At 38.7% G+C, this 23,792-nt stretch overlaps 1 pseudogene; it reads left to right on the top strand.

The window, feature by feature from the left end:
• The first annotated feature begins 937 nt into the window (after positions 1-937).
• LOC127691932 (vomeronasal type-2 receptor 116-like) overlaps positions 938-23,792 on the top strand; it is a 40,800-nt pseudogene continuing 17,945 nt past the window's right edge.

Below are 23,792 nucleotides of genomic sequence, written 5' to 3'. Positions count from 1 at the left end.
TTCTTCCTTGAATGATGAATTTCTTCTTTTATCAACATTAATTCTGTCTATCTCACCTGAATCTCTACTTCTGTCTACTTACCTGAGGTTCTCCAAAGGAGAAAATATATGGAAGTGATTTCTAGAAAGAAATTGCTATAAATAATATAAATATTGGAGGAACTTAATGGTGTAGGTAAAGAAATACATCAACAAAATCGATAGGAATTGAGGAATGAAGGCGAAATCATGTTTTAGAACTCTACATAAAGCTGTAATGTAGTTATAGAGTAGGAAAGACCAGGTAATACTTGGTCATCATTATTTGGCAAATGCATGGATTTGGCTTTATGGCTGCTTCTCTCAATGTTGAAATCACATTGAATTCTTGATGATTCTGCACATGGGTGTTGTCTTGAGTAGTTTAAATATGGCACAGTGAATGCTCTGGAGTGGTCTGAACTTTGTTTGCAATTTTATCCATACTTCTCTCAGAGAATTGAGCATATCATGGCTATTGTGTTTTGAGCTTTCTAGAGATTTTGATGCCTTTGTGAAATCCACTCATTAATGAAATTGAATGTGGTCATACAAATGGCCTGTTAGGATTCGTATTTTGCTCAAAAGGAGTTCTCCTGTGAGGAGGAGGAGGAACCCACACCAGGGGCTTGAATGAAATCATAGCACCCAAGGCAACTGAAGATTTTTCTCATAACATGTTTTGAAAACTGTTTATTGCCTGAATGTCAAAAGCAGCTGCAGAACCTGAGGCCAGGGTATTTTCTATCCCTCTTGAGAGTTTGGTACAAACTGGAGAGAAAGAAATTGAGGGTTATCTGTGCCCTCTTCAGCCACAAGCATAATAAAAGCAGACATATATGCACAATAGTCTATATAACATGTTTGAGTAACACTGTTGGTCCTTACACAATTCAGGCTTACAGTGTGACTGATACAAATGATGTTCACTTCATTTTTTATACTTTTGCTCCTGAAGTTTCCTCTTCTTCTGTGCAATTCAACTGAAAACATGTGCTTTTGGAGAGTAAAGTTCAATGAAAACTGCGATGGTGACTTGCCTCAGGACTGTGCCTTTCTCCTTTACACGGAAGAGGATCCTCCACCGAAAGACTTTTATAAGTATCTCTTTACATCCTGGTGAGTTCTCCTTGCAGCTCTTTGTTTTCTACCTCATGATTCTCATTGCCACAGTGTCAGAGATCTGTACATGGGTCAACCAACTTCTTTCTTCTTCTTCTGAACCAGAACTTTAGAAAATTGCCACAGTTTATTTGGGGATTTTTCTGAGCACCAATTTTACATTCCTTAATGGCTCAGTCTCTATTTGTGTCTCTTTCTACTAAACTCTCTTAGGATTTTCCCAACTTAGAGACATTGTACTCTCAAAATAGATTCATTAAATATCCCTGGGTTTTGAAATGTTCCACTTCATGTCGACCAATCATCTTTGTATAAATTCAGTTGAAACCAATGCAATGAGCAAAGTCTTAGGAGACTGTGGATAAGTGCTCCTGGGAGTGTCTATTACTGCAGCTCTTGCTGGCATACAAAACCTAAATTCCATGCAAGAGGTCTGCTACATTCTGCAAGGGTCAATGTTTTACAGAGACCAAACCTACTCCTTCTACAGATTGAACACCATCATTTTAAACCTGTCAGTTTTGAACCTGATATTGAGTACAGAAAAAGTCCTCAGAAAGATATGATATTTTTAGACTTTCTATTTGTGAGGTACTTCACTGTGAAATATGCCCTGTCCACAATTAGAGGTGTTAGTAATTTCCAGAATTCTAGTCAAGAAATAAATGGATGTGACATTTGGGTAATTGTAACAGAATGTCTGTTCTCCTGATAGAAAACTAGATAACACTGAAAGCTTGGCTGCTCTCTTTCCCTGCCAAATCCTAGAATGATGGGGTTAGCAGTAATGCAAATCATTGACAGTAGCAATAAAGCCTCTCACACTAGTTCATCTCTACTTCTGTTGAGAATGTTTGCATCTTACCATTTGTTTGCATGGTGTCTTGTGCTTCTTTACAGTTTTTGACAGTGATGTCACTTACATATATTTTCAAACTTCACATATTTTTATGAGCCTGTGCATTATACTCACTTTAATATTGATTGTTATCAGCTAAAATTTATTCTGTCTTGAATTTATGTGTGCAGTATTTAGATGTTCAGTTGTGGAAACTTCTAGGATCCACCTCTTGGTGTGTGTAAAAGTTTCACGTGAATGACATTCATTTTCAGTTGTAACAATATTATGTGTAGTTATTAAGAACTAATGTAGTATAGTTATAGAGGATAAAAGAAACCTTGTTTCCAGCAATCAGTAAGCCATAGTAACACTGACTTTGGCTTTCCCTCTGCTATTCTTCATTCCATTCTCTTTACATCAGGATGTAGAATGCCTCAACCCTCACTTCTCTTCAGAACTGGGCACTGAAAAGGTTTTCTGTGGTTGGAGAGCATGATTGGCTTATGTGCCTTCCAAACCCAAGGTGGCATATCCTCCTGTGTGCTAGATTTATAAAGATTTCATAGCTGTTTTTAAAAATCCTAATGTCATAAGAGGTAAATAATTTTAGAATAATGATAATTTTTTCAAATATTTATTTGTGCACTATATTTGTGCTTCTACCAGCTAAAATGGGAAGTGTAAGTTGTAGTCCTTATAGAGATATAAAATCACAACAACAACAAAACAAATGTAAGCAGAAATGCCATAGGCCCTCAAAAGTCCAAGGTATCACTTATAGAAATTTTAGATTTTAAGAGATCTACAAACTTCTTACAAAACACTATCATTCAAACTTAATCTTTCTGCTGTGAATTCTGTTACACAACAGTGTGTCACAAGTTATAAATCAGTATTTTTATATTATGTATAGCTGCTCTACATGGCCAGCATAGTAATATATCCCCCTAATACTTGAATATCTTATTTTTAATAGAATCTATTGTTGTGTTAAATAGCTAATGACAATTTGATAAACCTTTTTCAGATTTTGGAATATAATACATATGGTTTTATAATCTGAGAAAACATAAATATTAATTACTAAAATACATTTGTACCTGTCTACACTTGGTTTTATTTGATATTGACATAGTTTAGTCTTGTATATTAGGTGTGTATAGTGATGTTATCACATATATATTTTTATGAGGCAAGTAAGATAATTATTAAAACAATTATAGCTTAGTGGTTCAAATTAGTTTTAAAATATGATTATTTACAAGCACAAGTTATAGAAATAATCTTATGGAAAATTTGTCTTTTGAAGAATATGTTTAAATATATTTCCACATGCACACACGGTTATCTTCCATTTTCTACTATATCTTCTACATATATTTATTTTGAACTCTCAAATATATTGTAGCTAATTAGTAAAATATTGATATTATATATAATGACATATTCTTTGCGATTCAGAACTGTTATCACAAGCAGTTTTATGATAATCATATAAACAAAACTATATAATTAAGTAATTGTCTTGTAATTTTCATCCTAAGTTTTTATCATTTTCAGCCAAGTTGAGAAACACTAATTATTCTCCAATGATGACGTTTAGCCTTCTTGCCTAAGCAAAATCTCTTCCCTAGGCTTTCCATAATTATACTTGACTATATTACTACAGTTCATATGAATCCTCAATTTGTTTTGCTTCATTCTTATGAATTGACCAAATCTTTGACAATCACCTAATTCATTATATTTATTTGACTGTCATGTTCCTCTTTAGTGATATTTTCCATTCAATTTTGGGCTAAGTATTACTGTCCAGACTTGTCAGTCTTTTGTGGTTTTCCTGATATTTAATTGCATATCTCCTTGTTTAAAAACAAGATCCTAGAAGATACTGAAAAATTCTGTTGATAAAAGAAATTATTCCACTCTACATTTTTTGGGCGTGCCTAACACAGATGCCTTTGATGTCATTTCATCATATCATAAGCCTTTTCATGTATACTGTGAGATAGGGAAGAAAATAAGAGCATTTTCAGAAGAAAAGTGTCCTGGTCAGTGTTAGTTTGGGAAAAAGAACACAACATCGGTAACTTCCAATAATGAAAACATATTCAATTTGGTTTTCAGTTCAGAGGTTTAGCCTGATATCATCATGGCGGATAGCATGGTGGCATGCAGGCCAACATGGTGCTCAGGAGGTAGCTAAGACTTCTACATCTGCATTGACAGGCATCAGGAAGAGACAGTGAAACTGGGTGTGGCTAGATCATATGAAACCTCAAAGCATATCACCCATGACTCTCTTAATCCAACAAAGCCACACCTATTTAAACAAGGTCAAACTTCCTAATAGTTCCAAGCCCTGTGGGCCAATGGTGGCTATTTCATTCAAATCATTACTGGAAGCGTGTACGTGTAGAGTTATAGGTAGCCAATCTCTACTGTTGGGCATTTCAGCTAAGGCCCTTCCCTTTGAAGCCTGAGAGTCTCTCACTTTCCAGGTCTCTGGTGCATTCTGGAGGGACCCCCAATTTCATAACTCCCGAGGTGCCTGTTTCCGTTCTTTCTATTGGTCCTCAGGACTTCAGTCCTTTTCTCTCACCCAACACCAGATGAGGTTCCCCTCTGTGCCCCAACCCCCTATCCATTTTCCTTCCCATGTCCCTCTCTTCCTCACCACTTGTGATTGCTTTCTTCTCCCTCTCAAGTGGGATTGAGGTGTCCTCACTTCAGCCCTTCAGTTTGTTGACCTAAACTTTGAATTTTTGAGTTCTGTGAACTGTTATCTTGGGTACTGTGTACTTTTTTTTCTTTTTTTGTTAATATCCACTTATTAGTGAGTACATACCATACATGTCCTTTTGGGTCTGAATTACCTCAGTCGACCCTGAGATCCCACCTTACACCAATCGGAATGGCTAAGATCAAAAGGTCAGGTGACAGCACATGTTGGCGAGGATGCTGAGGAGACACGAGCATTCCTTTATTGCAAACTTGTACAACCTCTCTGAAAATCAATCTGGAGGCTCCTCAGAAAGTTGGAAATAGACCCAGCAATACCACTCCTGGGAATATACCCCAAAGATGCCTCATCATGCCACGGGAGCACGTGTTCCACTATGTTCATAGTGGCGTTATTTGTGATAGCCAGAAGCTGGAAACAACCCAGGTGACCTACAACAGAAGAATGGATACAGAAAATGTGGTTCATTTACACAATGGAATGTTCCTAAACTATTAAGAATGAGGACCACATGATATTTGTAGACAAAAGGATAGAGCTAGAAAATATCATCACTATTTTTGTGTATCTGGTTGTGGGAAGCAGGTAGCTTTTACTATCTGCCTCTCTCTCTCTCTCTCTCTCTCTCTCTCTCTCTCTCTCTCTCTCTCTCTCTCTCTCTCTCTCTGCCTTCTTGTAGCCTGAGTTTTTGCACAGCAGGAGCTCCAAGTACCTCTGAGCCCAAATTCTTTTTATTAGTTCTAAATTGCAGGAATTAATCCCCCGTGGCTCAAGCAAAATCTGCAGCCCGCTAAGAAGCCAATTCTCCCCAACTCTTAGTGTTCCACCGTGGTGTGTGTGTATTCCATCTCAGAGTCTCTAAATAATTTTTATTAGTACTAGCCCACCGCATTGTGCACCATCTGTAGTGGTAAATTGTTAATCCACTTTGAGGTTACAACAGGTGATCATACTACTTGTCACCTACCAGAATTCTCTGGATTCATGAATATAATGACACTTAGACACAACCATTATATTTTGATATGCTTTAACTAACTCAATGGCTGAACACTTCCAACCCTCCCAATAGCTACCACACCCCCACCTGCTATTCCTGAATTACCATCTTCTCAATATATATTTTAGTTTTGTTGCCCTGTTTCCTTCTGGGCAGGCCTCCCATGGGGTTGCTTTTCCTTTGCACTTATATTTTTGCCATCTCACTCTCTTATTCCTTCATGGTGTGTAGTCTGTCCTACACCCCTCTCATTGTGGAAACCATTCTTCTCTTTGTCCCTTTTCCAGGAAATATAAAATTCCTGCCTTTGTCTCCCTGCTCAGCCATTGGCTGTTGCAACTTTATGTCCCAGTCAGATCCAACAAGGGGCAGGCTTCCTTTATTTTACATGTGGCACACTGCAAGCAGTATTTTTGAGTACCAGAATTGGCATGAGAATACAAGCCGCTACACAGCTGCAAGATTTTTTTCCATAGTGAATAACACTCAATATGTCTGGAAGGTGCTATATACACTGATGAGGGAGAAAAACAACTCACAAATCTTACCCAGTTGTGAACTTCATAAGACACAGAAACAATGATCACCAAGTCGCCCAATGCTTGTGGGTACTATAGTGGCACATATGTCATGAAAATAACCAATCACTTTCTGTCTGGATTTTAGGTCCAATCCACAATTTAAAGTTCTTCATATATATACATATATATATATATACATATATATACATATACATAATACATATACATAATACACACATATATACACACACATATATGTGTGTGTATATCTTGTTTATTGATTGATTGATTGATTGATTGATTGATTGATTTATGGTGGGGATAAGTGAAGGTGAGTGAAGATGCTAATGGAGGCTGTTAGCTTCCGATCTCCTGGAGTTGGAATGACAAGTAATTGTGGGCTGGCATGTTTTCTATTGATTAAACAGTTTGGGTTCTCTACAAAATCAGTATGTGTTCCTAAGTATTGAAGTGTCTCTACAGCACCCTGTCTAAGATTTTTATACAGGAAAAATATCTTCAATTAAAATTCCATGAATTCTGTGTCTTGAAATATTTAAGGTCAAGACATGTAAGGAAAAGTCATGAAATGTAAGCAAATTAGGTATTCTCAATTACACTAAAGCAAAATGCTATCTAGAACTAAAATAGATGTAGACACTAAATCAACTATTTTAAACCAAAATTCAAAAGCATGATTATATATATATATATATATATATATATATATATTGGTTAAGGAAATAAAACAAAAAATTGAAAATAGAAATTAGCAATCTACCATTTCAGAAACTGGAAAAATTTTATGGTGAAAGGGATCAAAGTAAAAGATAATGTATAACAGGGTCCTCAGGAAGTGACATGCCCAGTTTTCTGAGGAACCGCCAGACTGATTTCCAAAGTGGTTGCACCATCTTGCAATCCCACCAGCAGTGGAGGAGTGTTCCTCTTTCTCCACATCCTCGCCAACACCTGCTGTCTCCTGAGTTTTTGACCTTAGCCATTCTGACTGGTGTGAGGTGAAATCTCAGGGTTGTTTTGATTTGCATTTCCCTAATGATTAATGATGTTGAACATTTCTTAAGGTGTTTCTCAGCTCCCCGAAGTTCTTCATGTGAAAATTCTTTGTTTAGCTCCGTACCCCACTTTTTAATGGGGTTATTTGCATCTCTGGTTTCTACTTTCTTGAGTTCTTTGTATATATTAGATATTAGCCCTCTGTCGGATTTAGGGTTGGTGAAGATTCTTTCCCAGTCTGTTGGTTGACGTTTTGTCCTTTTGATGGCGTCCTTTGCCTTACAGAAACTTTGTAGTTTTATGAGGTCCCATTTGTCAATTCTTGATCTTAGAGCATACGCTATTGGTGTTCTTTCAGGAACTTTCCCCCTGTGCCCATGTCCTCCAGGGTCTTCCCCAGTTTTTTTTCAATTAGTTTCAGTGTGTGGATGTCCTTGATCCATTTGGAGTTGAGCTTGGTACAAGGAGATAAGAATGGATTGATGCGCATTCTTCTGCATGCTGACCTCCAATTGAACCAGCACCATTTGTTGAAAAGACTTTTTTTCCACTGGATGCTTTCAGCCCCTTTGTCGAAGACCAAGTGACCATAGGTGTGTTGGTTCATTTCTGGGTCTTCAATCCTATTCCATTGATCTGCTTGCCTGATATTGTACCAATACCATACAGTTTTTATCACTATTGCTCTGTAGTAGAGTTTAAAGTCTGGGATATTGAATCCCCCTGAAGTTCTTTTACTGTTGAGAATAGTTTTAGCTATCCTGGGTATTTTGTTATTCCAGATGAATTTGAGAATTGCTCTTTTTAGCTCTATGAAGAACTGGGTTGGGATTTTTATGGGAATAGCATTGAATCTGTAGATTGCCTTTGGCAAGATGGCCATTTTAACTGTATTAATCCTGCCAATCCACGAGCATGGAAGGTTTTTCCATTTTCTGAGATCTTCTTTGATTTCCTTCTTCAGAGATCTGAAGTTCTTGTCATATAGGTCTTTCACTTGTTTGGTTAGAGTCACCCCAAGATACTTTATGTTGTTTGTAGCTATTGTGAAGGGGGTCATTTCCCTTATTTCTTTCTCAGTCTGCTTATCCTTTGAATATATAAAGGCTACTGATTTGCTTGCATTGATTTTGTAACCAGCCACTTTGCTGAAGTTTTTTATCAGCTGTAGGAGTTCTCTAGTAGAGTTTTTAGGGTCACTTAAGTATACGATCATATCATCTGCAAATAGTGATAATTTGACTTCTTCCTTTCCAATTTGTATCCCTTTGACTTCCTTCTGTTGTCTAATTGCTCTAGCTAGGACTTCAAGAACTATATTGAAAAGACATGGAGAGAGGGGGCAGCCTTGTCTAGTCCCTGATTTTAGTGGGATTGCTTCAAGTTTCTCTCCATTTAGTTTGATGTTGGCTACCGGTTTGCTGTATATTGCTTTTACTATGTTTAGATATGGGCCTGAGGACCCTGTTATACCACTACTGGGCATATATCCAGAGGATTCTTCAGCATGCAATAAGGACACATGCTCCACTATGTTCATAGCAGCCCTATTTGTAGTAGCCAGAAGCTGGAAAGAACCTAGGTGTCCTTCAACGTAGGAATGGATACAAAAAATATGGTATATGTGGTATATTTATACAATGGAGTACTATTCAACCATTAGAAACAATGAATTCATGAAATTCTTAGACAAATGGATGGAGCTGGAGAACATCATACTAAGTGAGGTAACCCAGTCTCAAAAGATCAATCATGGTATGCACTCTCTGATAAGTGGATATTAGCCTAGAAACTTTGAATACCCAGGACATAATCCACAAATTAAATGACGTCCAAAAAGAATGGAGGAGTGGGCCCTGGTTCTGGAAAGACTCAGTGCAAGAGTATAGGGGAATTCCAGAACAGGGAAGTGGGAAGGGGTAGATGGAAGAATAGGGGGACGGAAGAGGGCTTATGGGACTTGCGGGGAGTGGGGACCCAGAAAAGGGGAAATCATTTACAATGTAAATAAAAATAAATAAATAAAAAATTAAAAAAAAGGAAAAAAAAGAATTGACAAATGGGACCTCATAAAATTACAAATTTTCTGTAAGGCAAAGGACACTGTCAAAAGAACAAAATGGCAACCAATCAATTTGTAAAAGGTCTTTACTGACCCTACATCTGACAGAGGGGTAATATCCAAGATATACATAAAACTCAAGAAGGAACCCAGAGAGTCAGATAACCCTATTAAAAATAGGATACAGAACCAAACAAAAAAAAATTTCACCTGAGGAATATCGAATGGCTGAGAAGCCCCTAAAGAAATGTTCAACATTTTTAGTCATCAGGGAAATGCAAATAAAAAAAAAAACCTGAGATTCCGTCTCACACCAGTCAGAATGGCTAATATCAAAAATTCAGGAGAAAACAGGTGCTGGGGAGGATTTGGAGAAAGAGGAACTCTCCTCCATGGCTTGTGGGATTGCAAGCTGGTACAACTCTGGAAATCAGTCTGAAGCTTTTTCAGAAAACTGGGCATTATACCAGAGGAAATCATTATACCACTCCTGGGCATATGTTCCACTATGTTCATAGCAGCCCTATTTATAATAGCCAGAAGCTTGAAAAAACCCATATGTCCCTCAACAGAGGAATGGATACAGAAAACGTGGTATATTTATACAATGGAATACTACTCAGCTATTAAAAACAATGAATTCATGAAATTCTTAGGCAAGTAGGTGGAAATGGAAAATATCATCCTAAGTGAGGTAATCCAGTAACAAAAGAACACCCATGGTATGCACTCACTGATAATCAGATATTAGCACAGAAGCTTGTAATACACAAGAAACATATCATATGATGCCCAAGAAAAAGGAAGGGGTGGCCCCTGGTCCTGGTAAGGCTCAGTGCAGCAGTTTAGGGGAATACTAGCATAGGAAAGTGGGATGGGGTTGATTGGGGAACAGGGGAAGGGAAGAGGGCTTATGGAACTTCTGGAGGGGGGGAATCTATGAAAGGGGAAATCATTTGAAATGTAAATAAAGAATATGTTTAATAAAAAAAGATAATGTAAGGCAGTAAGACATATTCTGGAAGGAACACAGGGCAGGATATGCTGATCCACAGCTACACATAAAATAGGGCATGTATTTTGGAGCAAACGAGGAAAATTAGGACATGAAAGAATAAAATAATGGATAAGGCAAAAGTAGATGTTCAATTGAAAAGCAAGTCCATCCTTTTTTTTTTTTTTTTTTTTTTTTTTTTGCATTTGAGGTGCCATAGAATCCACAAGAAATGGTGGTCTAATTTATTTGATTAAAATTTAAATCTAGTACTAATAGAAATGTACAGAAAATGTGAAATGAGTAGAGGGATGATGCCATGATAGAATATTTTTAAAAATAAAATTCAATAAGTAATTCTTGGGTAAGATTGTAAAATTGGGTAGCAGAATTGAAAAGGGTTTTTTTATTCTACTTTTTATTCTGCCTTTTTGTTTGTTTTTATTTTTGAGACAGTATTTCTTTGGGTAATTGGCTGTCTTGGAACTCACACACTAGAATTATAGCTCTGTACACTGCTCAAACATCCACCTGCTAGTCCTAGAACTACTGTAATCTGTCATTATGTCTGGCCCATCTTAAATGAAGAAAATTTTGCAATGACCAAAAAATAATGAAGTATTGTGAACTAGTTTGATAAATATTATTAGCTGAGATATTTATCATTCAGCATTTTGTGGATACAATTAGAAAATGATTAGAAGAACAGGAATAAATAAACAAGAGGGGCAAAGTAGGATGGTAATATTTGCCCTCTGTAAGAATGAGTTTAAAGAATCTTTGTGACCAACTGTTGCAAGCTTATATAAACTATATATTCATTACCTATATTACTGTCTTGGTGCAGTGAGCTGTGAGAGAATCCAATAAATTCCATAGTTAGTAAATTGTGTTTCTTATCATAGCTCCTGATGATGGAAACACTACAATTAAGTTAGGAGTAGATAGAATGTCTGATAAGAGACCCATTTCTGGCTCAGAATGGCATATATGCCTTTTTCTTGCTCCTTCTAGAACATGAATGTAATCAACTGGATTTTATGAAAAAATTTAATTAATGCTTATGAATTTGAAGATTCTTATGTTTCTGTAATGATCTCAAGTTTATTGGACTTTCAAAAACAGGAAATGATTTCAAATAGGAATTTAAGGGGAATAACATTAAGTTTGCAATATTTGAGGATCGGGCAGCGGCAGCAGCAGCAGCAGCAGCAGCAGCAGCAGCAGCGGCTGGTCCAGAGGAAGGGCCATCAGCAGTAGAACCAAGCGGACAGGGTCCAGGCAGACCCTGTGCCCACGACCACTGGCCATCGCTGGCCAGCCAGGCTGCGAGCAGCGGCGGATTTATGGTGTCTTTCACCACACAGAAGCCACATCAGAACTCTGCCTCCCGCCAGTTACGAGGCCTCCATATTGGTTCTCGGTCGCCAGAGAAATCAGACTGAGGTACGCAAATATAACCCGAGACCAACATAGTGGGGGTCTAAGCCCGACGGGCGTTGGCCTGCACCCAGGCCCTGGGCTGATCGGGGGGCCACCGGGGTGCAAACCCGGCCAGGAGGTTTTTTTCCCCCGGGCCTGCGCGCGCGCGCGCGCCACAGCCATTTTGCCTAAGGGAAGCCAGAGAGACCTAGCACGCAAAACCAAACCGGCTAACAGGCATAGCCCAAGGCGGACATAGCAGGGGTCTCAGACGGTCAGGCCCTGGACTGCCCCCAGGTCCTGGGCTGCTCGGTGGGCCATCTGTGTGCCGACCCAGCCAGGAGCTTGTTTGCCCGGGCCTGCTCGCACAGCTGCCATTTTGCCTACGGGAAGCCAGAGAGACTAGCAGACAAAACCAAACCAGCTAACAGGCATAGCCTGAGGCGGACATAGCAGGGGTCTCAGATGGTCAGGCCCTGGACTGCCCCCAGGCCCTGGGCTACTCGGTGGGCCATCTGTGTGCCGACCCAGCCAGGAGGTTGTTTATCCAGGCAGGTTTGCGCACCACCACCATTTTGCCTACGGGAAGCCAGAGAGACCTAGCAGGCAAAACCAAACCAGCTAACAGGCATAGCCCAAGGAGGACATAGCAGGGGTCTCAGACGGTCAGGCCCTGGACTGCCCCCAGGTCCTGGGCTGCTTGGTGGGCCATCTGTGTGCTGACCCGGCCAGGAGGTTGTTAGCCCAGCAGACTCTCCCAGCACTCTCAGGGAGCGCGCGCAGGCCACCATCCTAGCCATCTGACAGACCCAATTAACACTCACAGCTGAGGGGAACTTTGCTCCAACATTGGCCTGCCAGGCTTTTGCCTAGACTCAGGGCCTGAGCAGCTAGGCTAGCCTTGTGTGCACCAACCCGGTTGGGAGTTCTGCTGCCCAACAGAGAGATCAGCACGCAGAAAAGGTCCCTGCAGCATACAGCTTCAGCACTCCCTGAAGGAGCAAACAGGCACCTTCTGGCTCACAGACACAATCTGGGGCAAAGAACACTAGGGCTGCAAGGGCACCCAAGAGGAGGAAAGCACAATAGCAATCTGCAACAGGGGAAACCCTGCCCTCCAGTGTTGCAGAAATAGCCCTAGAGCCTCTCAGGAGGCTGAAATACCAGCCGGAGACAAGACCAATTAGCTCCAGAGAACAAGATGGCAAAGGGCAAATGCAGGAACGTTACTAACAGAAATCTAGGCAATATGGCAGCATCTGAACCAAACTCTCCAACATCAGCAAGTCCTGGTTATGCCAACACACCAGAGAAACAAGATTTGGATTTAAAATCACTGTTCATGATGCTGCTAAAAGAACACAAACAGGACATGAATGAATCTCTTAAAGAAATACAGGGGAACATGAATAAGCTAGAAACCCGTATAATGGAAACACAAAAAACACTTAAAGAAATACAGGAGAATAAGGCCCAAGAGATAGAAGCCAATAAAGAAGAAAGGCAAAAAAAAACTTAAAGAAATGCAGGAGAACTTGAGTCAACAGGCAGAAGTCATGAAAGAGGAAACACAAAAATCTCTTAAAGAATTACAGGAAAAAACAGACAAACAAATGATGGAACTGAGCAAAACCATCCTTGACCTAAAAACAGAAGTAGAAACAACTAAGAAATCACAAAGGGAGACAACTTTGGAGATAGAAAACCTTGAGAAGAAATCAGGGGCCATAGATGCAAATATAAACAACAGAATACAAGAGATGGAAGAAAGAATCTCAGATGCCGAAGATACCATAGAAACCATTGACTCAACTATCAAAGAAAATGCAAAATGCAAAAAGCTTGTATCCCAGAACATCCAAGAAATCCAGGATACAATGAGAAGACCAAACCTAAGGATTATAGGTATAGATGAGAGTGAAGATTTACAACAGAAAGGGCCAGCAAATATCTTCAACAAAATTATGGAGGAAAACTTTCCTAACTTAAAGAGAGAGATGCCTATGAATATACAAGAAGCCTACAGAACTCCAAACAGACTGGACCTGAGCAGAAATACCTCCCGTCACATAATAATCAAAACCCCAAATGCACTAAACAAAGAAAGAATATTAAAGGCAGTAAGAGAGAAAGGCCAAGTAACATATAAAGGAAGACCTATCAGAATCACACCAGACTTCTCACCAGAGACCATGAAAGCTAGAAGATCCTGGGCAGATCTCATGCAGACTCTAAGAGAACACAAATGTCAGCCAAGACTACTATACCCAGCAAAACTCTCATTCACCATAGATGGAAAAACCAAGATATTCCATGACAAAACCAAATTTACACAGTATCTTTCCACAAACCCAGCTCTGCAAAGAATAATAGGAGGAAAACTCCAATACAAGGAGGGAAACTACACCCTGGAAAAAGCTAGATAGTTACCTTCCTTCATCAAACCCAAAAGAAGATAACCACTCAAATATAAAAAGAACATCAAAAATGACAGGAAGTAATAATCACTATTCCCTAATATCTCTTAACATCAATGGTCTCAATTCCCCAATAAAAAGACATAGACTAACAGACTGGATAAGGAAACAGGACCCTACAATTTGCTGTATACAGGAGACACACCTCAGTGTCAAAGATAAAAACTACCTTAGAGTAAAAGGCTGGAAGAAAATCTTATAAGCCAATGGTCACAGGAAACGAGCAGGAGTAGCCATTCTAATATCAGATAAAATTGACTTTCAACCTAAAGTCATCAAAAGAGACACAGAAGGACACTTCTTGCTGGTCAAAGGAAAAATCCACCAAGAGCTTTCAATTCTGAACATCTATGCGCCAAATGCAAGGGCACCCTCATTCGTAAAAGAAACTTTACTAAAGCTCAAAGCACACATTGCACCTAACACAATAATTGTGGGGGACTTCAACACTCCACTTTCCTCAATGGACCGATCGGGAAAACAGAAACTAAACAGGGACACAGTAAAACTAATTGAAGCTTTGGAGCAATTGGATTTGACTGATATTTATAGAACATTTCACCCTAAAGCAAAAGAATATACCTTTTTCTCAGCACCTCATGGTACCTTCTCCAAAATCGACCATATAATTGGACACAAGGCAGACGTCAACAAATATAAGATGATCGAACTAATCCCATGCCTCCTATCAGATCACTATGGTGTAAGAGTGATTTTCAATAGCAACAAAAACAACAGAAAGCCCACATACACATGGAGGCTGAATAATACTCTACTCAATGACACCTTGACCAAAGAAGAAATAAAGGAAGAAATCAGAGACTTTTTAGAATTTAATGAAAATGAAGGCACAACATACCCAAATCTTTGGGACACAATGAAAGCAGTGCTAAGAGGTAAACTCATAGCCCTGAGTGCCTCCAAAAAGAAAATGGAGAGAGCATACACTAGCAGCTTAACCACACACCTGAAAGTCCTGGAACAAAAAGAAGCCAATTCACCCAGGAGGAGTAGAAGACAGGAAATCATCAAACTCAGGGCTGAAATCAATCAGTTGGAAACAAAGCGAACCGTACAAAGAATTAACGAATCCAGGAGCTGGTTCTTTGAGAAAATCAACAAGATAGATAAACCCTTAGCCAGACTGACCAAAGGGCACAGAGAAAGTATCCAAATTAACAAACTTAGAAATGAAAAGGGAGATATAACAACGGAAACTGAGGAAATCCAAAAAATCATCAGATCCTACTACAAGAGCCTGTACTCAACACAACTGGAGAATCTGGAGGAAATGGACAATTTCCTTGACAGATACCAAATACCAAAATTAAATCAGGACCAAATAGATCATCTAAACAGTCCCATAACACCTAAAGAAATAGAAGGAGTCATAGAAAGTCTTCCAACCAAAAAAAGCACAGGACCAAATGGTTTCAGTGCAGAATTCTATCAGACCTTCAAAGAAGACTTAACACCAATACTCTTCAAACTATTCCACAAAATAGAAACAAAAGGAACACTACCCAATTCCTTCTACGAAGCCACAATTACGCTGATACCAAAACCACACAAAGATCCAACAAAGAAAGAGAACTTCAGACCAATTTCCCTTATGAACATTGATGCAAAAATACTCAATAAAATTCTTGCCAACCGAATCCAAGAACACATCAAAACGATCATCCACCATGATCAAGTAGGCTTTATCCCGGGAATGCAGGGTTGGTTTAATATACGGAAATCCATCAATGCAATCCACTACATAAACAAACTCAAAGAAAAAAACCACATGGTCATTTCATTGGATGCTGAAAAAGCATTTGACAAAATTCAGCATTCTTTCATGCTTAAAGTCTTGGAAAGAACAGGAATTCAAGGCCCATACCTAAACATAGTAAAAGCAATATACAGCAAACCGGTAGCCAGCATCAAACTAAATGGAGAGAAAGTTGAAGCAATCCCACTAAAATCAGGGACTAGACAGGGATGCCCCCTCTCTCCTTTTCTTTTCAATATTGTACTTGAGGTACTAGCTTGGGCAATTTGACAACATAAGGAGGTCAAAGGGATACAAATTGGAAAGGAAGAAGTCAAACTATCATTATTTGCAGATGACATGATAGTCTACCTAAGTGACCCAAAAAACTCCACTAGAGAACTCCTACAGCTGATAAACAACTTCAGCAAAGTGGCAGGTTATAAAACCAACTCAAGCAAATCAGTGGCCTTCCTATACTCAAAGGATAAGCAGGCTGAGAAATAATTTAGGGAAATGATCCCCTTCACAATAGCCACAAACAGTATAAAGTATCTTGGGGTGACTCTTACCAAACATGTGAAAGATCTGTATGACAAGAACTTCAAGACTCTGAAGAAGGAAATGGAAGAAGACCTCAAAAAATTGGAAAACCTCCCATGCTCATGGATCGGTAGAATCAATATAGTTAAAATGGCCATTTTGCCAAAAGAAATATACAGATTCAATGCAATACCCATCAAAATCCCAACTCAATTCTTCACAGAGTTAGAAAGAGCAATTAACAAATTCATCTGGAATAAGAAAATACCCAGGATAGCTAAAACTATTCTCAGCAACAAAAGAAATTCTGGGGGAATCAGTATCCCTGACCTCAAGCAATACTACAGAGCAATAGTGTTAAAAACTGCATGGTATTGGTACAGTGACAGGCAGGCGGATCAATGGAACAGGATTGAAGATCCAGAAATGAACCCACACACCTATGGCCACTTGATCCTCGACAAAGGGGCTGAAAACATCCAATGGAAAAAAGATAGCCTTTTCAACAAATGGTGCTGGTTCAACTGGAGGTCAGCATGCAGAAGAATGGGAATTGATCCATTCTTGTCTCCTTGTACTAAGCTCAAATCCAAATGGATCAAGGACCTCCACATAAAGCCAGACACTCTGAAGCGAATAGAAAAGAAACTGGGGAAGAACCTTGAGGACATCGGTACAGGGAGAAAGTTTCTGAACAGAACACCAATAGCATATGCTCTAAGAGCAAGAATTGACAAATGGGACCTCATAAAATTACAAAGTTTCTGTAAGGCAAAGCACACCATCAAGAGGACAAATTGGCAACCAACAAACTGGGAAAAGATCTTCACCAATCCTACATCAGATAGAGGGCTAATATCCAATATATATAAAGAACTCAAGAAGTTAGACTCCAGAAAACCAAACAACCCTATTAAAAAATGGGGTACAGAGTTAAACAAAAAATTCTCACCTGAAGAACTTCGGATGGCAGAGAAGCATCTTAAAAGATGCTCAACTTCATTAGTCATTAGGGAAATGCAAATCAAAACAACCCCGAGATTTCATCTTACACCAGTCAGAATGGCTAAGATAAAAATTCAGGAGACAGCAGGTGTTGGAGAGGGTGTGGAGAAAAAGGAACACTCCTCCACTGCTGGTGGGGTTGCAAATTGGTACAACCACTCTGGAAATCAGTCTGGCGGTTCCTCCGAAAACTGGGCACCTCACTTCCAGAAGATCCTGCTATACCACTCCTGGGCATATACCCAGAAGATTCCCCACCATGTAATAAGGATACATGCTCTACTATGTTCATAGCAGCCCTATTTATAATTGCCAGATGCTGGAAAGAACCCAGGTATCCCTCAACAGAAGAGTGGATGCAAAAAATGTGGTATATCTACACAATGGAGTACTATTCAGCCATTAGAAACAATGAATTCATGAAATTCTTAGGCAAATGGATGGAGCTAGAGAACATCATACTAAGTGAGGTAACCCAGACTCAAAAGGTGACTCATGGTATGCACTCACTAATAAGTTGATATTAACCTAGAAAACTGGAATACCCAAAACATAATCCATACATCAAATGAGGTACAAGAAGAAAGGAGGAGTGGCCCCTGGTTCTGGAAAGACTCAGTGAAGCAATATTCGGCAAAACAAGAACGGGGAAGTGGGAAGGGGTGGGTGGGAGGACAGGGGGAGAGAACGGGGCTTATGGGACTTTCGGGGAGTGGGGTGCTAGAAAAGGGAAAATCATTTGAAATGTAAATAAAAAATATATCAAAAAAAATAAAAGAAAATGAAAAAAAAAGTTTGCAATATTTAGTCAATTCAGTTGGAAAATACACCTGTTGGGCATTATTACATTTATAATTATCATAATTTTCTATTTTCTTTCAGTTTGCCTTCCAAAATATACCAGTATGTTCTGTCACTGTATTTTGCTATGGAGGAGATAAACAATAACCCCTACCTTTTACCCAATGTGTCTCTGGAAATTTCATATTTTAAAGGAGAATGCAATGGTTATTTATCATTATTCACTACTCTAAACAAAATGACAAAATATTATCACACTGTTCCTAATTATGTCTGTAATCCAAGTGACTGTGAAGTAGTACTTACAGGCCCATGGTGGGTGTCATCTGCACAAGTGGCAGCAATTCTTCACCTCAACTTCATTCCACAGGTAACATAGATTTTGTTTGTTTGTTTTTGTGGACGAGTTTGGATATTGCCTGTTAACTGCAGTTATCAAAGAGATTGGGTATTGTAGGTTTATACACCTTGATCTATGTTTCTCAACGAGTTAATAATCAGAGTCTTGATGTAGCTTCAAGAATTATTTAAAATAGAAAAAAGGGTAGAGTTATAGGAAATAAGAATTTCTAGAAGGCTTAAAGTTGACTCTATATTTTTAGAGGATTGTGGGTAGTTAAGTAATACTTTGGACATGAACTGCAAATATTTTTTCATATAACCTCTAACTGTTCTTTAATAAAATTAACAACTTAGACTGACCTTGACAGCAACCCTCTTCCTCATGTTGCTTTCTTGTTCTGCTTCCTTTAGATTACCTATGGACCATTCCACCCTCTTCTGAGTGACCAGAACAAGTTTCCTAATCTGCATCAGATTGCCCCCCAAAGACAGTTTTCTGTCTGAAGCCATGGTATCCTTGCTGTCCCATTTCCGCTGGACATGGGTAGGCCTAGTTATCCAAGATGATGACCAAGGTATTCAATTTCTCTTAGATATAAGAGAAGAAATGCAAAGAAATGGACTCTGTTTAGCCTTTGTGAATGTGATTCCACAGAACATGCAGTTATTTACAACAAGGGCTGAGGTATATTACAACCAAATAATAACCTCATCAGCAAATTTTGTTATAATTTATGGAGAAATGAATACTGCTTTAGAAATGAGTTTTAAACATTGGAGATATTTAGGAACACAGAAAATCTGGTTCACTACCTCACAATGGGATGCCCTCACAATGGAGAGAGACTTCAGCCCTGCTTCATTCCATGGGACTTTCACTATTTCACAATATCATGGAGATGTTTCAACTTTAAATAATTTTTTTCTCAGAATGAATCTTTCTAAGGATACACATTATTTTTCTTCTGAAAGATTGGGGTGGATGTACTCTAACTGTTCAATATTAAAATCTAACTGTAAAACACCAAACCATTGCACATCCAGAAACTCATGGGAATGGTTACCATGGCACAGTTTTGCTATGGCCATGAATGATGAGTGTTACAATATATACAATGCTATGTATGCTGTGGCCCATGCCCTTCATGAAATAATCCTTCAAAGAATAGATTTTCAGCAAGTGAAACATGTGACCCAGATAGTACAGGATTGCTTAAAGGTAAAGTGTCTTCCATTAGCAGCTATTGGAACTCTCAAAATGACCCATGTTTTAAAAATATGTTTAATTGAAACAATTATACCTTTCTCATACTCTGTCCTCTGCTAGGCATTAAGGTGTGTCTACCCAATATTTTCTTGAGTTGATTGCCTTTTTTCTTTCAATATTGTTATATGTGTGTGTATTAAAATGTATAAATACAATTTATTGAGTTTATTTTTTTGTTTGAATATATGTAGTGTGACACAAAAACAGTATTCTTTTTATTAATCATTGTATTCATTTACATTTCAAATCAACCCCCTTCCAAGTTACTCCTCCACAAACCTCCTATCCTATTCTCCATCTTCTCCCTCCTCTTTGTCTTTATGAGGGTGCTTCTCCACCCTCCCACACACTCCTGCCTCACTGCTCTAGCATGCCCTATGATACTGGGGCAACAAGCTGCCACAGGACCAAGGGCCTCCCCTTCCATTGATGTCAGATAAGGTCATCCTCTGCTCTCTATATATCTGGAGCCATGGCTCCCTCCATGTGTTCTCTTTGGTTGGTGGTTAGGTCCCTGAGAGCTATCCAGTTAATTGATACTTCTCTTCATATGGGGTTGCAATTCCCTTCTGTTCCTTCAGTCCTTCCCATAGCTCTTCCACTGGGGTCTCTAAGCTCAGTCTGGTAGTTCGCTCTGAGTTTCTGCATGTGTATTGATTAGGTGCTGGTAGAACATCTCAGGTAACAGCCATACTAGGTTCCTATCAGCAAATGCTTCTTCATATCAGCAATAGTGTCAGGTTTTGATCTGCAGGTGGGATGAGTCCCTAGATAGGCCAGTCTCTGGATGGCCTTTCCTTCAACCTCTATTAGATTTTTTTGTCTTTGTCTTTCCTTTAGATAGGAACATTTCTCGGTTAAATTTTTGAGGTGGGCGAGTGTCCCTATGCCTCAACTGAGGGCAATGCTAATTTGCTGGAGTGGTCTTTACAGCTTGTATCTCCCCATATTTTGGGTATTTTTGCTAACATTATCCCTGTTGGGTCCTGGGAGCCTCTTGCTTCCCTGGAATCCGGGGCTTTCTAGTGGCTACCTCCAGAGTTCTGAAACCTCCACTGCTACACGTTGCTATTCAACTTCCTGACCCTCTGTACTTCTCTGCTATCCCTTCCAATGCCTGATCCTGTTCACTCTTTTTGGCCTTCCCATCCACTCTCCCTCCCAGATCCCTCCTAGTCTCTGAAGAAAAGAGATTGAAAGAAATAAAAAAAGACCTCAGAAGGTAGAAAGATGGCCATGGACTGTAAGGATTCACATAGTAAAATTGGCCATCTTACCAAAATCAATCTACTGAATCAATTAATACCCATCAAAATTCCAACTCAATTCAGCATGTGGAAAATGCAAATGATCCATTAGTATGCCCTTGTACAAAACACAAGTCCAAATGGATCAAGGACCTCCACTTAAAACTAGATATGTTGAATCTAATAGAAGAGAAAGGGGGAATAGCTTTTGAATACATTGGCACAGGGGATGTGCCTGAACAGAACACCAATGGCTCATGGTCTAAGATCAACAATGGACAAATCGAACCTCATAAAATTGAAAAGCTTCAGTAAGTCAAAGGACACTGTTAATAATACAAAACAACAGCCCACAGATTGGGAAAATATCATTACCCACCCTACATCTGATAGGGGGCTAATATCTAAACTATACAAGGAACTCAAGAAGCTAGACTCCAGAGGACCAACTAACGCTATTAAATCTGAGGTCTGGATCTCAAAAAAGAATTCTCAACTGAGGAAACTGGAATGGCCAAGAAGCACCTAAAGAAATGTTCAACATCCTTAGTCATCAGGGAAATAAATGCAAATCAAAACGAACCTGAGATTCTGCCTCACACCAGTCAGAATGGCTAAGATGAAAAACTCAGGTGACAGCATAAACTGCAGAGGATGTGAAGGAAGAGGAACTATTGCCTCTATTGCTTGTGGTACTTCAAGATGGTAAAACCACTTTGAAAATCAATCTGGCAGTTCCTCTGAATATTGGAAATAGTTCTACCTGAAGACCCAGCTACACAACAACTGGGCATATACCCAAAAGATGCTCCAACATAAAATATGATAGATGCTCCACTATGTTCATAGCGGCCTCATTTAAAATAGTCAGAAGCTTGAAACAACCCAGATGTCCATCAACAGAGGAATGGATATAGGAAATGTGGTACATTTACACAATGGAATACTACTTAGCTATTAAAAACAATGAATTCATGAAATTTGCAGGCAAATAGATGGAACTTGAAAATATCATCCTGAGTGAGGTAACCCAGTCACAAAAAAACACACATGGTATATACTCACTGATAAATATATATTAGGTTAAAAAAAATCAGAATACAAATAATACCACCCATAAACCATTTGGAGCTTAAAAAGAAGGAAGACCAACGTGTAGATGCTTCAATCCTAAATAGAACGGGGACAAAACAATAGTCTTAAAGAAACAAGGGATATTGAAAGCTAGTTTTCTTGGATTTATTCTATCAATTAAGAGTTTTCTCTCCTTTTCATTTTATAATATGTAAAATATTAGAATATTAAATCATTAGCAAAATAACATGAAATATTGGACATTACCTTTCATGAAGTCAATGATTTTGTCAAAGGTGATACAAATGTCAGATTTAATGTTTAAGAAACATTTTTCACAAAATTAATTGTATTATTTAAAAATTTTTCAGGGAACTAGAGAGATAGTTCAGCATTTAAGAATACTAGCTGCTTTTCCAGAGGACCTCAGTTCAATTCCCAACACCCTCATGGCAACAAATAGCTGTTTGTAACACCGTTTTCATGGGATATGACACCATTACAAATACATGCAGGCAAACACCAATGTTCATAAAATAAAAATAAATAAGCTAATAACAGCATTTTAAAAAGATTTTAGATAAGATTGATCTTACATTTTCCTCACATAACCCCTTTTGGTTCCTTACCCTTCTTTCTACATTTCCTTCTCTTTGTCTCTCTATGTCTGTCTATCTTTCTAGGCATTTCTGTTGTTTTGTAATTCAATCTCTGTTTCTTTTCTGTTTCTGTATGTACATGTTGCCATATATGAAAAAAAGAAAATTAAAACTAACAAATCAAATAAGATAAAATGAATAAAACAAAGTTAAAAAACAGACAAATACCATGGAGTCTGTTTTTTAATGGCCAATTTCTTTTCTGGATTATGGTTAATATGCTGAGAGACACTTCAGTTGAGAAAATTCATTTTCCCTTTTCTTGCAGGTATCAATTGCAAATAGCTTCTTGAGATATTACATCTATTTCCTTTTCACTGTGATCTGATTTTGTTTGGTGTAAACCCATGCATGTCTTGTTTGTGCACTAATAATCTCTGTGTATTAATTCATACACCAGTCTTTTGTCCAAAGACAGAGTTTTCTTTGAGTCCTTCACCTGTTCTGACTTTTATAATCCTTCTAAACCTTTCACATGGATGTTTAATATTGAGGATGGGGGTTTGCTAAGGACTCTTCATTTAGAAATGAGTGCCCCAAGTTCTCTCATCTGTGTATTGTACAGTTCACTGTGTGTCTGTGTTAATGATTATAACTGCAAAGTAATTCTCCTCTAATAATGATTGAGATAGGCACTGATACATAAGTGTATCAGTGTATCTTTTGATGTAATTTTATTGCTATGTCCCTTTAGGAAACTGAGAGTATTGTATGGCTCCTAAAGTCTGTGGCCATTCTAGTGTTGGGTTCTTGGACACTTTTACAGTGTCAGATACAAATTCTATCTCATGGAGTGGGGCTTAAATTCAACCAGAATGTGATGGTCTCACTAACAGAACTCATGTCAATAGTGCACCATTTTATCTCAGAGGCAATTCTCT

This window comes from Apodemus sylvaticus, chromosome 9 (genome assembly GCF_947179515.1).
Source record: "Apodemus sylvaticus chromosome 9, mApoSyl1.1, whole genome shotgun sequence".
NCBI lineage: Eukaryota > Metazoa > Chordata > Mammalia > Rodentia > Muridae > Apodemus > Apodemus sylvaticus.
The sequence above is the reverse complement of the archived record's forward strand: the minus strand, read 5'-3'. Positions and strand labels throughout refer to the sequence as shown.